Source organism: Hyperolius riggenbachi, chromosome 12, assembly GCF_040937935.1.
Source record: "Hyperolius riggenbachi isolate aHypRig1 chromosome 12, aHypRig1.pri, whole genome shotgun sequence".
Taxonomy (NCBI): Eukaryota; Metazoa; Chordata; class Amphibia; order Anura; family Hyperoliidae; genus Hyperolius; species Hyperolius riggenbachi.
This window is the reverse complement of record NC_090657.1, coordinates 239839884-239852850: the sequence shown is the minus strand read 5'-3', so window position 1 is coordinate 239852850 and position 12967 is coordinate 239839884. Positions and strand designations below refer to the sequence as shown.

The 12967-nt window shown below is 43.1% G+C and overlaps 1 protein-coding gene across 18 annotated transcripts in view; it reads right to left on the bottom strand.

Annotated features, from left to right (window-relative positions):
- SDK2 (sidekick cell adhesion molecule 2) overlaps positions 1-12967 on the bottom strand; it is a 1552195-nt gene that overhangs the window by 665624 nt on the left and 873604 nt on the right. Inside the window, exon 1 of one of the 18 annotated variants that reach the window (XM_068263140.1) lies at positions 5347-5367. The exons of the other annotated variants lie outside the window; for them this stretch is intronic. The gene's annotated coding sequence lies outside the window, so the exon portion shown is untranslated. Of the gene's footprint in view, positions 1-5346; positions 5368-12967 lie in introns of those variants that run through there. 18 annotated transcript variants of the gene reach the window in all.

The window sequence follows — 12967 nt, the reverse complement described above, 5'->3', positions numbered from 1 at the left end:
CCTCCCGGCGGCATAGCCCGTGCTCAGCACAGGCTTACCGCCAGGGAGGTTAACCAACTTGATAATGGACAATGGACTGGATAGAACAATGGATTAGATTAAATGACCGATGAAACGACTTGATGTTTGAACTTCTATTAGTTGGAAAAACGACTAAAAGTCATTTGTACACACGTACGGACCTAACAGTCGTTTGAACGACAGTTGGTCCAACGGATCCACTGAGTGATCAGGCAAAGTGACTGTTATCGGTCGCTCAATTGCACGTACACAAGTCCAATGTGTTGTTCAAACGGCAAGTCAGACGACAAGTTGTTCCAAAAAGTTTGATGTGTGTACGTACTTTTAGGGAGAGGGAGGGTTGACCATTCAAACCAGTCAATCGCCTGTATACTGTTATATAATGGGCACCACATACAGTACAGCACCGGTATCTGTTTATACATAGCACCAGTACATGATTTTTTTTATTTTAATTTGGTGTGTGTTGGAAGAGGGGTAGTCTTATACGGCGAGTATATCCCAAACTCTAAATTTTAACTGGAAAAGTTGGGGGTTGTCTTATACGCCGGAAAATACGGTATTTTCATTTTGTCTTTTTTACAAAGAAGAGGAGACACAAATGGCATAAGCCACCTCAAAGAACGTCACACACTGTCACTTTGTCACGGAGTAAAGAATGTACGGTATTGGTCTCATGAAAATGCCACAATTCTACACACACAAAATACTGAAAGCTTTCGGCGTAGAGGACAGTAAAGAGAAACCACATAACGGCATCGCTGGAGAACGTGTGGAAACCAATGGAAATGTAGTCCCCTTTCTGTGCCGGGTTTCAGGGCGTGGTCACATTACCCCGGATTGGAAAGTATCATGGAAGCAAAAAACAAGAGCTTGGACAAGCTTGGAGAGGCCGTAGAGGATAGAGAGGCCTGGCCTCCTGTGCTCCAGGGGGTTACAAAGAGTCAAACTGAATAGTGACTGAACAGCAAACATATACCGTATGTGCCATGGGTACTTAAAGGGAACCAGAGACGAAGCACCCTTGTGTATTTTACCATATATATCAGTAAGAACATTAGAGAAAACACTTACCATGCTCTCTGTTTCATCCTCACTGCTAAAAGTGTCTGTTATCAGCTGTGATAAGAATCCCGGACTGAGCATTCAGCCTGGCTTTGCAGGGAATAATTATAGCTGAGTCATTATAGCAGAGCCACAAGGGGGCAGGCTTGGGCTTGAAAAGACACCAGAGAAGACAGACAGCTATAATCTTTCCGTAGCAAAGCTAGACTGAGTGCTCAGTTGGGGATTCTTAGAGGTGATAACAGTCAGATTAAACAGAGAACAATGAAACAAAGAGCAGATTAGGTGTTTACTGTCATGTTACCACTGATTTATAAGGTAAAATACAAGAGGGGGCTTCATCTCTGGTTCTCTTTAAAGGACACTTGAAGTGAGAAGGATATGGAAGATGCCATACTGCTTATCATTTAAAAAAATAATTCATGGTTAATGAGCGCAATTGATCAGATCAATATTCATACAGGACATCAATCAGCTATAGAAGAAAACAACACACCATTGCCACTTTTCCAAAGTCTGATCAGATTTCCGATTGGATATCGTTCAAAAATGAATTGAAAGGACTGGCACACAAAATGATAGTTAGAATTTTGATTGGTATTTTTTAAGCATGTCTGATCTGGTTTCGATAGAGAAAGATCGATCCCAAGCTGGATTCCGTTCCTGACACTCAGTAGGCTGTACAATATTTTGGAAAGGTGGGGGGTAAGGCTGCGCGTCCCTAAACATATGTTGCAATTGAATGGTTAATCGCACAGGCATACACCGCCTCTGCCAGACTGAAAAATGCATGCCCTGCATCCAAGACAAGTGCTAACATTTATTAAACTAGGAGGAACTTTAGCTTCCAATATGGTTTGCATGCAAAGTATATTATACTAGACACTTGCGCCACGGTGAGGCAAACCTCCGGGCAAGTGACCTAACCTAAATTTAAAACCTTGGGAGCAGCTAAGCAAAAAAAATGTGTAACTTACATTTGGTAGAACAGCGAGGAGAACGCCAGCGCATACCACTAAGGCTGCATCTGAAATGACCACCAGCTCAGTGTGTAGCACCTAAATAGATTTTCTGCACACTTCACATTCAATTCAGATGCAAATCATATGCAAATCTGCTACTACTTAAGATGCAAACAGAAAACTCAGGAGGAGGGGCTGGGAGCAGCTAACCTGACAGTTACATAGTTACAAAGTTAAGGAAAGGTGGGGGGAAAGGCTGCGCATCCCTAAACACATGTTGCAATTGAATGGTTAATCGCACAGGCATACACCGCCTCTGCCAGACTGAAATATGCATGCCCTGCATCCTGTTTGCATGATAAGTAGTAGCAGATTTGCATATGATTTGCATCTGAATTGAATGTGAAGTGTGCAGAAAGTCTATATAGGTGCTACACACTGAGCTGGTGGTCATTTCAGATGCAGCCTTAGTGGTGTGCGCTGGCGTTCTCCTCGCTGTACAATGTTTTGCCCTATCCAGATGTTATTTCCGATCGAATAAATATTGCAGTAAACATTGCATGGTGTGTAGCCAGCATTAGCCATAGACCCTGAACAAGCATGCAGATCAGACATTTCTGAATGAAGTCTGACTGTATTAGTCTCATGCTTGTTTCAAGATCGATTCAGACACTACTGCAGCCAAAGAGATCAACAGGACAGCCAGGCAACTGGTATTGTTTAAAAGTAAATCAATATGGCAGCCTCCATATCCCTCTCACTTCAGGAGTCTTTTATGGCAATAACCCTCTTTGATCAAGGGATAAATGCTGTAACGATGTTGAGAACACTGGTCCAGAAGACCTTAAAGGACAACTGAAGTGAGAGGGCTATGGAAACTGCCATATTTATTTCCTTAAAGAATTACCAGTTACCTGACTGTCGTCCTGATCCTCTGCCTCTAATACTTCTAGCCACAGACCCTGAACAAGCATGCAGCAGATCAGGTGATTAGCTGCATGCTTGTTTCTGGTGTTATTCAAGAACAAGCGACACCCATGCTAACCTAGAAATAAAAAACACGTATACAAGTAGATAAATACTACTTCTACTTACATAACAGATGTATTGTGCTATCCACGTAATGATTCCTGTGAATTTTACAAAGGAAAAGCAGAGAATCCTGCTATAGGCAGTGGCCATCTTGCCAAGCTAATGCTGACATCATATCCTCCCTGACTCTTGTTTTCCCTCCTCCCTTCTCTTGCTCATTGTGTATTCATTAGCTGCCCTCCTCCCAGAGTCTTCAGACACTCCCACTGAGGTGTATACTAGGAACTACACTGTCTCATCCTCCAATCGCTGATTCACCTCAGCCTTGCTTGTAAACACAAGTGAGCAGCTAGGCAGGGAAATAAATGGAAGAGGGAGGAGGAATATATTATAGATAAAAATAACTCCCAGCATTCAAAAGAACTCCCAGCATTCAACTGTTTGGCACTGTTTGGCACTAGGGCCAGTGCTCCTATAGTATATGATAACTCCAAATCATAACAGCAGAAAAAGTTTTGAATGCAGGATTAGCATCTTTATCACTTAATACACTCAGACCAGTTGCTGTTAAAATTTGATTTTTATGGTGACAATACCGCTTTCAGACAACACTGCAGCCAAATAGACCAGAAGGGCTGCCAGGCAACTGGTATTGTTTTAAAGGAAATAAATATGGCAGCCTCCATATCACTCACTTCAGTTGTCCTTTAATTCCTCTTTAAGACAAGAGTTCTAATGTCATCTTAACAGACTGCTTTGATGGTTCTCACAGATTTGGTTCAGGGAGCTGCCCGGTTATCTAAGTGATTGGATTTATACAGCGTGCGGCCAGTGGTCTTTCTCTGAATGTCATCAGACAGGGCAGCAGTCAGTGCGATTGGTGGAGGCTTGCAAGGTCCTGCAGACAGTAACGGACTGTGATAAACGACCTCCATTGTGCTCTGTGCAGGTGTTTCTGCCCGATAAAGTTGGTTATCTACCAACTTGACCTTGTCCCGCCTCAAAACAATGAGGCTGTCAGTGGTGGAGACTCCGGGGGACGGGGCGAGAAACACGAGCTCCCTCTCGGTGACTCGCTCTCCCTGCGGTCTAATAGCGCAGTCTATTTAAGAAGATAATTAGCAGGTCTACCATTCATGTCGACGTGCTCATCGGAGGGAAAAAAAACCAGTGTCCCAGAATCCTGCGGGGATCGATGGCAGAGTTATTGTTACACCGCGCCGCCCGTTTTAGGAAGTTGTTAATATATCAGGAGAGGAGGAGACGTCGTGTCTGGGGGCACAAGAGAGACGAGTATTGATCCACAGGCCGGGGGGGGGAGGTGATGCCGGCGCTTTGAGTCCACATGGATCGGTGACCTCAAAGTCCTGTGCGCAGGGCAGGAGTGGCGGGGGAAACAGCATGATGTGTCTATAATGATCTCTGCACATCACGGCCTCAAACTTTCAACGAGCAACACAGTTCTCATTGCAGAAAACTTTTTCACGTGCAATGAATATAAATGACGGTTCTATTATAGGTTGCTGAACTGTAACCAAAGACAAAAAGAAGGTCTAAAATACGGATTGAACGCACACAAGTCCACATTTGCAACAGTCCAGATCCTCCAGTACAAAAGTGAATAGCATTCAAAGCTAAACGTACGAAGGTGGTGGTTTCGGCATTCAGCGCCTAAACTAGGCGTCACCATAGCAATCAATGTTTTACTGCGCGAGGCGTTCAAGGGTAATATGGGGTTTCCGGTGTTCGCCAGACCCTGAATTACATCTCCCTCCAAGTTGCTATGACTAGGAGGGGAAGGAGGGGATAGTATTTAATGCCACCAGGAATTTGGAGGGGGCAGGGTAAGATACCATTTGGCTAACCCTGCACCAAGCTTACCGGCGGCAAACACATACATACACTAAAGTTGCCCTTTCATTACTTGACTGTCCTGTAAGATCGAACATCGATTCAATCATTTTATTTAATCGGGTGAAACTGGATCATGTTCCATACAGCTCGATCATTGAAAATTGGTTGAAACAACCAATTTAAAAGAATTGTCTGCTGTTCACATGATTTCAGATTGGATTTTTGGTTTCACAGCAAGGAGGCACAACATCGGTCAGATCAGTTAGTGAAGGAGAAATCTCATAGGATCTTGCTTGTGGTGTGTGTGGAGCCCACTAGTCCATTGACTTTCCATCAACCACACTGTAGCTGATCCACCAATAAAGTTGATCTCTTAATGGCTCAGTGGTAAAATTAAGTTATGTATGGTTACCTCAATAGTTCGGGCTTGCATGCAGATTTTATGCACACTGTAGTCGGTACAGTAATCAGACGACATCTCATTTCATGAAATTACCGACTGCACTTCCAGGTACTCCAAAATTGCTCTGACTCCTCAACTCGACTCCACATCTCTGAGCTAAACCACGTTCAAATTCTCCCCTTTCTGCACATTCTGTTAAAGAGGAAGAAGCTTGTAAGGGTGAAAGAGGCCCTATAGCTCTGCATTAGAGCACCAATGATTGGCAGGTGTCCGTGGCAATAACTCACCCGCTCGTCCGTAAATAATTAAAGGTCTGAAACGCCTCCCCCTCCAACGCCAAGACTGCTGTGGCCATTTTATCTGAAGCTATGTGGCCACACCCATCCGCATTCTCGTGGCCCACCCCCAGCTCGGCAGCATTCAGAAGCCAGTAGAAAAGAGGTCTGTTTTCCCAGAATGCTCTGGGTGGGGAATTCCCCAAAGCGAATCAGCCTAGGGGCAGTGATGGCTAACCTTGGCACTCCAGCTGTGACAACACTACAAATCCCATCATGCCTCTGCCTCCCCGAGTTATGCTTAGAGCTGTCAGAGTATTGCAATGCCTCATGGGACTTGTAGTTCCACCACAGCTGGAGTGCCAAGGTTAGCCATCACTGGCCTAGGGGCTACATACCCGTATACAGCAATATACACAGTAGATATCCGAAGCGTTTGATGAGGAAACCAGGATAATGAACCATAAAAGTGGGTATCCTGAATAATGTATTGCTTTCTGCTATGTATCATTAGAGTTCCTCTTTAACATAACGCCAACATTGTTTTTGCAAAGCTGTATAAGTAAATGAATGGTAGTGGTAATAATGAATTTTTTAGAAAGTAATCATAGCGGTTTTGTCTCTAAATGGAAAGTATAGCTCAGGTCTATAATGCCTCCCTATAAGATATTCAGAGGAAGTGAAATATTCATAAACTGAAGACTTACACTTTAATTTTCACAGATCCGCTTATAATCCTTTCCGGCCAGATTCTAAATGGAAGGAGACGTATCAGGTAGAGTAAAATTATTCCAGTGCGCAGAAACGCACGTGGCGCAGGATCTACACATTTCACGCACGCTAATCGATTCATTTCCAACTGTATCATTTTCTTCCCCTTTCTCGAATGCGTGAAGTGGAAAATGTGCGCTAAAAGTGTCCGAAATGTACAATAACGAGAAGTGCAAGCTTGCCGTAATACACGGCTTACTATCTAAAACTTCCCAGATGGGATTAACCCCTTGAAGCTTGATTGTAAGGACGGCGGGTGAATTAATTCTGCACGGCTCGCGCTCTGCAGTGCCATCGATCAGGCTGGCCTTCAATCAATCTGTCATCTCGCAGTCAAGACTGAAGCGTTCATAGATCAAGTCCCGATGATAAACATTTCCCCTCTGCTGATTAATAAACACCCTCGTTAACTTCTCTCCATCCTTCAGGTGGTCGGGTCCCAATATATCACCACGCTGGATGGCAATAAGAGGGACAGTGACGTGACTTCACGGTGACCTCGGCCTGTGTAGTAGCTGCTCGGAGATTGGGAAGGGGATGATGGAGACCTCTAGACTATAACAAATGACCAGACCAATATCCAGACACAGAATCTTAATAACCCATCTCACAGCTAAGTAAGCTAAGTGGCCAAAATGTTTATTTTGTTGTGGATGACATGAGCCGCCTGCAGTCTGAGTAGAGATGAGCGTAATGACTTACGATTTCGCGGAATTTTGCGTAATTAGTGTAATTACGATTATGGCCGTAAGTACATAATCGTAATGAAGAAGGATTTTGCGAAATTCCGCGTAAGCGTAATTTTCGCATTACAGTGGGTATCGCGAAATTACGTTTGCCTTGCATGCAACCGTTTGTAAGTGTAGTTACATACGGTAATTTTGCGATAGTTCATATTACTATAAGCGTTAATTTCCACGTCGTTTTCGCGTTACGGAATGCTATTTCGCATATAAAATTCGCCATGTAGTGATATTTCGCATCAAAATTCGCCATGCAGACGAAAATGCCTTTGGCGAAAATTTGCAAGAAACACTGCTAACAAGTAATTACGAAATTTACGAAATTACGAAGAAATGCGAAATTACATTATGGTTTAACGCGGAATTACGTTATGGTTTAACGCGAAATTACGTTATGAACGAAATGCGAAATTACGCGTTGAAAATTACGCTTTCGGCATTTTCAATTACGATTTAAATGGCAATTACGCTACCATAATTTCGCATCGTAATAGCAAATTTCGCATGCGTAATTATAGCAGCGCGAAATTTCGAAAATTTCGGCTCAACACTAAGTCTGAGACCCACTAGGGCAGTTTAAGCAGCGATTTTTGCTTTTCAACGACGGCTTTCCATTTCCAATTAGTATTTTACCAAATTCAGCAGAAATTGTAATTTGCAATTTCCGGGCAATGTTATTTTTGTCAATAAAGTTAATAAATTGTAAGAATAAAATAAAAATGTTGTTGCAATCTGATATTGTTCGCCCATTTAGGCTACTATACACAACCCACATTTCCAATTGGCAACCGCTGTACATTTCGGCATTCTCCGATTGGCCTAATACTTCTGAGTCTTCTGACTGGCCTAAAAGTTCTGCAGTAATCCGATTTCCGCGGTCCAATGCAGATTCTCCGATTGGTCCAATGCTTCAGAGTCTTGTGATTGTTATAAAATTTCTGATTCTCTGGAATGAGGTATTACTGTGGAATTTCGATTTCCGCCATGGAAAGCCGTTTTCTGATTGGATACTTGGACATTGTAATTCTGCAGAATTCGGAAGCTCATCCTTACTTCTGGATAGGACTTCCAGCAGTGCCTTATACGAGAGGTTGCATCACTCACCACTTCCTGTCTGCTGCATCGGGGAAGGCGTGGCTATCAGAGCCACTAACCCAACCCCCATTGAGGTGCATGGAAGGGGCGTGGTTACCGGGCAGAAGGGATTGTGGACTGTGAGGTGCAGCGTGTGGGTATTTGGGTGGAATAGCTGTCACTCTCCCTTGTTTCCTGATAGACGTGTAGCTTGTGGTCTGGGGTGACTGCAAAGAAGGTGGTGACACAGGCGCAGCACAGTAAATATGGAGAAGAGTTCCATTATTTTCAAAATGTATCCTCCTCATAGATATGGAGTGGAGGAACCTATTTCTTGGTGGTTGGAACACCGGCCGGTGTGCACATGAGGAAAAATACAGTTGAAGTAGGCATGGATATAAAAGAATTAAGACTCTAAGAGGATGATCCCTGTGTAGGCGGGCAGGAGGGGTAGAGCTAGCTCCTCAGAGGCGGGCACTTTACTCACTGAATACCATAGAAATCTCTGTGATCGGTACAATCAACTTTAAAACTACTTGTAACAATTTCTTTATTTAGATATTAAAAATCAATATTATATGCCCTAAATTGTACTTAAAGAGACTCTGTAACAAAAATTGCATCCTGTTTTTTATCATCCTACAAGTTCCAAAAGCTATTCTAATGTGTTCTGGCTTACTGCAGCACGTTCTACTATCACCATCTCTGTAATAAATCAACTTATCTCTCTCCTGTCAGACTTGTCGGCCTGTGTCTGGAAGGCTGCCAAGTTCTTCAGTGTTGTGGTTCTGCTATGAACTCCCCCTTCCAGGCCCCTCTATGCACACTGCCTGTGTATTATTTAAATTAGGGCAGCTTCTCTCTTATCTTTTACAAGCTGGATAAATCCTCCTCTGAGCTGGCTGGGCTTTCACGTACTGAGGAATTACATACAGGCACAGCTGTCTGCACTCTGCAGGAAGAAACAGCCTGAAACTTCAGTGCATGAGAACTGCAGGGGGAAAGAAACACACAAATGATCTCTTGAGATTCAAAAGGAAGGGTGTATACAGCCTGCTTGTGTATGGATGTATTTTCTATGTGTGGACATACTGTACATCAACCTACTTCCTGTTTTGGTGGCCATTTTGTTTGTTTATAAACAAACTTTTAAAAACTGTTTTTAACCACTTTTAATGCGGCGAGGAGCAGCGAAATTGTGTCAGAGGGTAATAGGAGATGTCCCCTAACGCACTGGTATGTTTACTTTTGTGCGATTTTAACAATACAGATTCTCTTTAACAATTCACCACTAGGGTCTGGTGGCTATAGGCAGCCTATAAATGCAAAGAGCAATAAAAAAATAATATTTATACATCTTTCAGGTGCGAGATATTTTCAATGCACGGCGAGGTTTGCAGAGAGGGGACCGGCTCAGCTCCATCCATCACCCATGCTATACATCTATCACCCGTGAAACTTTGATTCTCCTATGGGAATTGAATAAAATATTAAAGCACACCTGTGACAGGCAGACCCAGGCAATTGATTTCCTCTATTCCGCGAGCTGATGAATTATTTGTGCACGGTGCATGAACAGGCTAGCTTCAGTAATAGGTCACCTCTGACCCCCGTCCACCACGGCAGGCGCTACAATACATTCAGAGCAACCGCTCGGACGGACGGCATCACTCTGGTAAAAGCCATTACTGTCTAACTCTGCCTTACCGCGGGAATCTGTGCCTTGCGCATACCCTGATATAGACACATGTACAGGAAGGCTGCAGCGCAATCCTCACATTATTCCTGACAGCTCAGCTCCATAGGATGGCCAATACACTCGTTTATGGGAAGCTTTGCCTGGGGTTATTATTGTAGAACGTGAGGGTCGAGGTCTGACTGGACAAATGGTTGTGGTATCGCCATACTGGAGTCTTGCAGCGAGCGGGGGAAATCTCTGGAGGGGAGGAAGATCTTTATTTTAATCAGACTTGTCTGTGCAGGAGTAGATATGATACGCTGTTGAGGGACTGCTAGGAGCAGGCGAGATGCAACTTTTCGAAAATGACTTGAACGATAACGATTTTCCACTAAAGGCCATAGGCGCATTCATGAAACAATTGTCCAAATGATTTTTAAGCCGTGTTACGTAAAAATAGGTCCTGGTCCTTCTATATTCAATTCCCAGCATCCCCTGCATCAACTGATGAAATTTTAAGTGGAGCTGACAGTGTGTGTATGTGTATGTGTGTGTGTGTGTGTGTGTGTCTGTGTGTGCGTTTGTGAGGGGGTTTCATAAGGTCCCTGCTGTAGCGCGTAGGTGAAAAAGGCGCCAAGACGTGGGGGCCGATATATAGCTAATATCCGTAACATTAACGGATATTCACTGATTTTAGAGTGTTATTTTCCGTTCGTAAAATATTTGTAAATAGTACAGGTGATTTACTACAGCTAAACTTATGCTCATACAGAACCCTTGTTCCCTACAATACCTAACCCCTCTTCCCCAGGAAAATCCGGTCCCTCCTTGCCCTGCTTCTATGCAGCTTTCTACGACGGCGTTCTAAAGGGTGGTGTTACCTGGATTTGTGATTGTCCCGATGATTTGTACCTCGTTGCCAGCTTATGCTGTGTACACTATATGTTTGTAAAGGCCTGAAGAAGGATAAACGTGATCTGAAACAATTTGACGTTATCGGCTTAACAAATCGTTTTTCATATTTATTGCAATATATAGTTCCTAATTGGCCTATATCTATGGATAGCTTTAATTACTGAAATATGTTGTAATCGCTGTACTTTTTGGAATTAAGAAAAAATCTCATCTTTATTGCCTTTTTCCTGATATACAGTGGGATGAGAAAGTTTGGGCAACCTTGTTAATCGTCATGATTTTCCTGTATAAATCGTTGGTTGTTAGGATAAAAAATGTCAGTTAAATATATCATATAGGAGACACACACAGTGATATTTGAGAAGTGAAATGAAGTTTATTGGATTTACAGAAAGTGTGCAATAATGGTTAAACAAAATTAGGCAGTGCATAAATTTGTCATTTTATTGATTCCAAAACCTTTAAAACTAATTATTGCAACTCAAATTGGCTTGGTAAGCTCAGTGACCCCTGACTTACATACACAGGTGAATCCAGTTATGAGAAAGAGTATTTAAGGGGGTCAATTGAAAGTTTCCCTCCTATTAAATTTATCTGAACAGTAGCAACATGGGGGTCTCAAAACAACCCTCAAATGACCTGAAGACAAAGATTGTTCACATCACGGTTTAGGGGAAGGATACAGAAAGCTGTCTCAGAGATTTCAGCTGTCTGTTTCCACAGCTAGGAACATATTGAAGAAATGGAAGACCACAGGCTCAGGTCAAGTTAAGGCTCGAAGTGGTAGACAAAGAAAAATCTCGGATAAACAGAAGCGGGATTTTTTATCATAACAACCAACGATTTATACAGGAAAATCATGACAATTATAACAAGGTTGCCCAAACTTTCGCATCCCACTTTATAGGTTTGTCTTTGCTTTCCTTGTACTCAATTATGAACCAAGCCTAAGTGACGTGCTTGTTTCAGGTGTGTGATTCAGACACTAATGCAGTCACAGATATCAGCAGGACTCACGGGCAACTGGTATTGTTTAACAGGAAATAAATATGGCAGCTTCCATCTGCCTCTCACCTCAGGTATGCGTCAAAGTGAAGGGGGGGGGGGGGGGGGAGAAAGACACTTTGCACTCAACGATGGGACAGCAGAATAGAGAGGGAAGCCCCAATAGGCCCCTGAGGCTTTCGTCTCTTTAGGTAAGTATCTGATCCTGTAGCCGAGCTTCGGCTTGGGATCACTTTGAAGCCTCTTAGGACAGAGCCTGTCCTGGGTTTATAAAAGATAACTTGTTGGAGCTGCATATCAGCTGTCAGCATGGACTTTTTAGAGCATTATTTTGACAGAAAGTATATGAAGGATTTTATTCTGCATGTCTTGCTGGAGAGGTGGCAGCGAATGGCGACATTTCCGCGGTAATGGTCCTAATAACAGAACCTTCAGTTTGTTTATGTTGTATAAGTGGCAGCCGCTGTGAGAAGTGACAGTTCCTGCGCATGTAGCCAGCTTAGGCATTATGTCAACAGACACCACTCCTTATGCCTTCATGAGGCAAGAAAATGTCATTAAACAGCAGAAAACAGCATTGCGTGTGTGTAAGGGGCTGGCTTCATTCACTGCAATGTGACAGGAAGTGAAGGATCTCTCCAGCACAGACAGCAATAAACAGCCTGATAGATGTTCTAAAGGTGCACATACACTACAGGAATTTACCCAGCAGAAGTTTCTAATAAGGACAGTCCAAGAGTAAAGAACCGCACACCTGAGTGGGTGCTGGAGTCCAAATCATAACATCTGAAAGAGGAGTCCGCATACAGACTTGCTGGAACACTATGCTGAAGTCTATTGTCCCACCACACACACAAGCAATTTACATCTGACCTGATGGCCAACAATTGTTTCAGAGCCTGCAAGGGTCCCCTTTATCAAGGCATAGGCAGAAGAAAATGGTACATTCGGGTTCCAAATCACTCAGGTTCACTTTTAAAGTGGATACGAGATAAAATTTTACTCATAGCATAATTGTGTTCCTTTCATATAGTTTATAGGGCATTCCTCAAGCCAAATACTTTTTTTGTTTTGTTTTAATACGAATTCCCTATAAACTAAACAAGTCACGCCCACAGCTTCTCCAGAGAGCCTTGGCACTTGTCCCAGGTAGCAAGGGCTTATGGGAG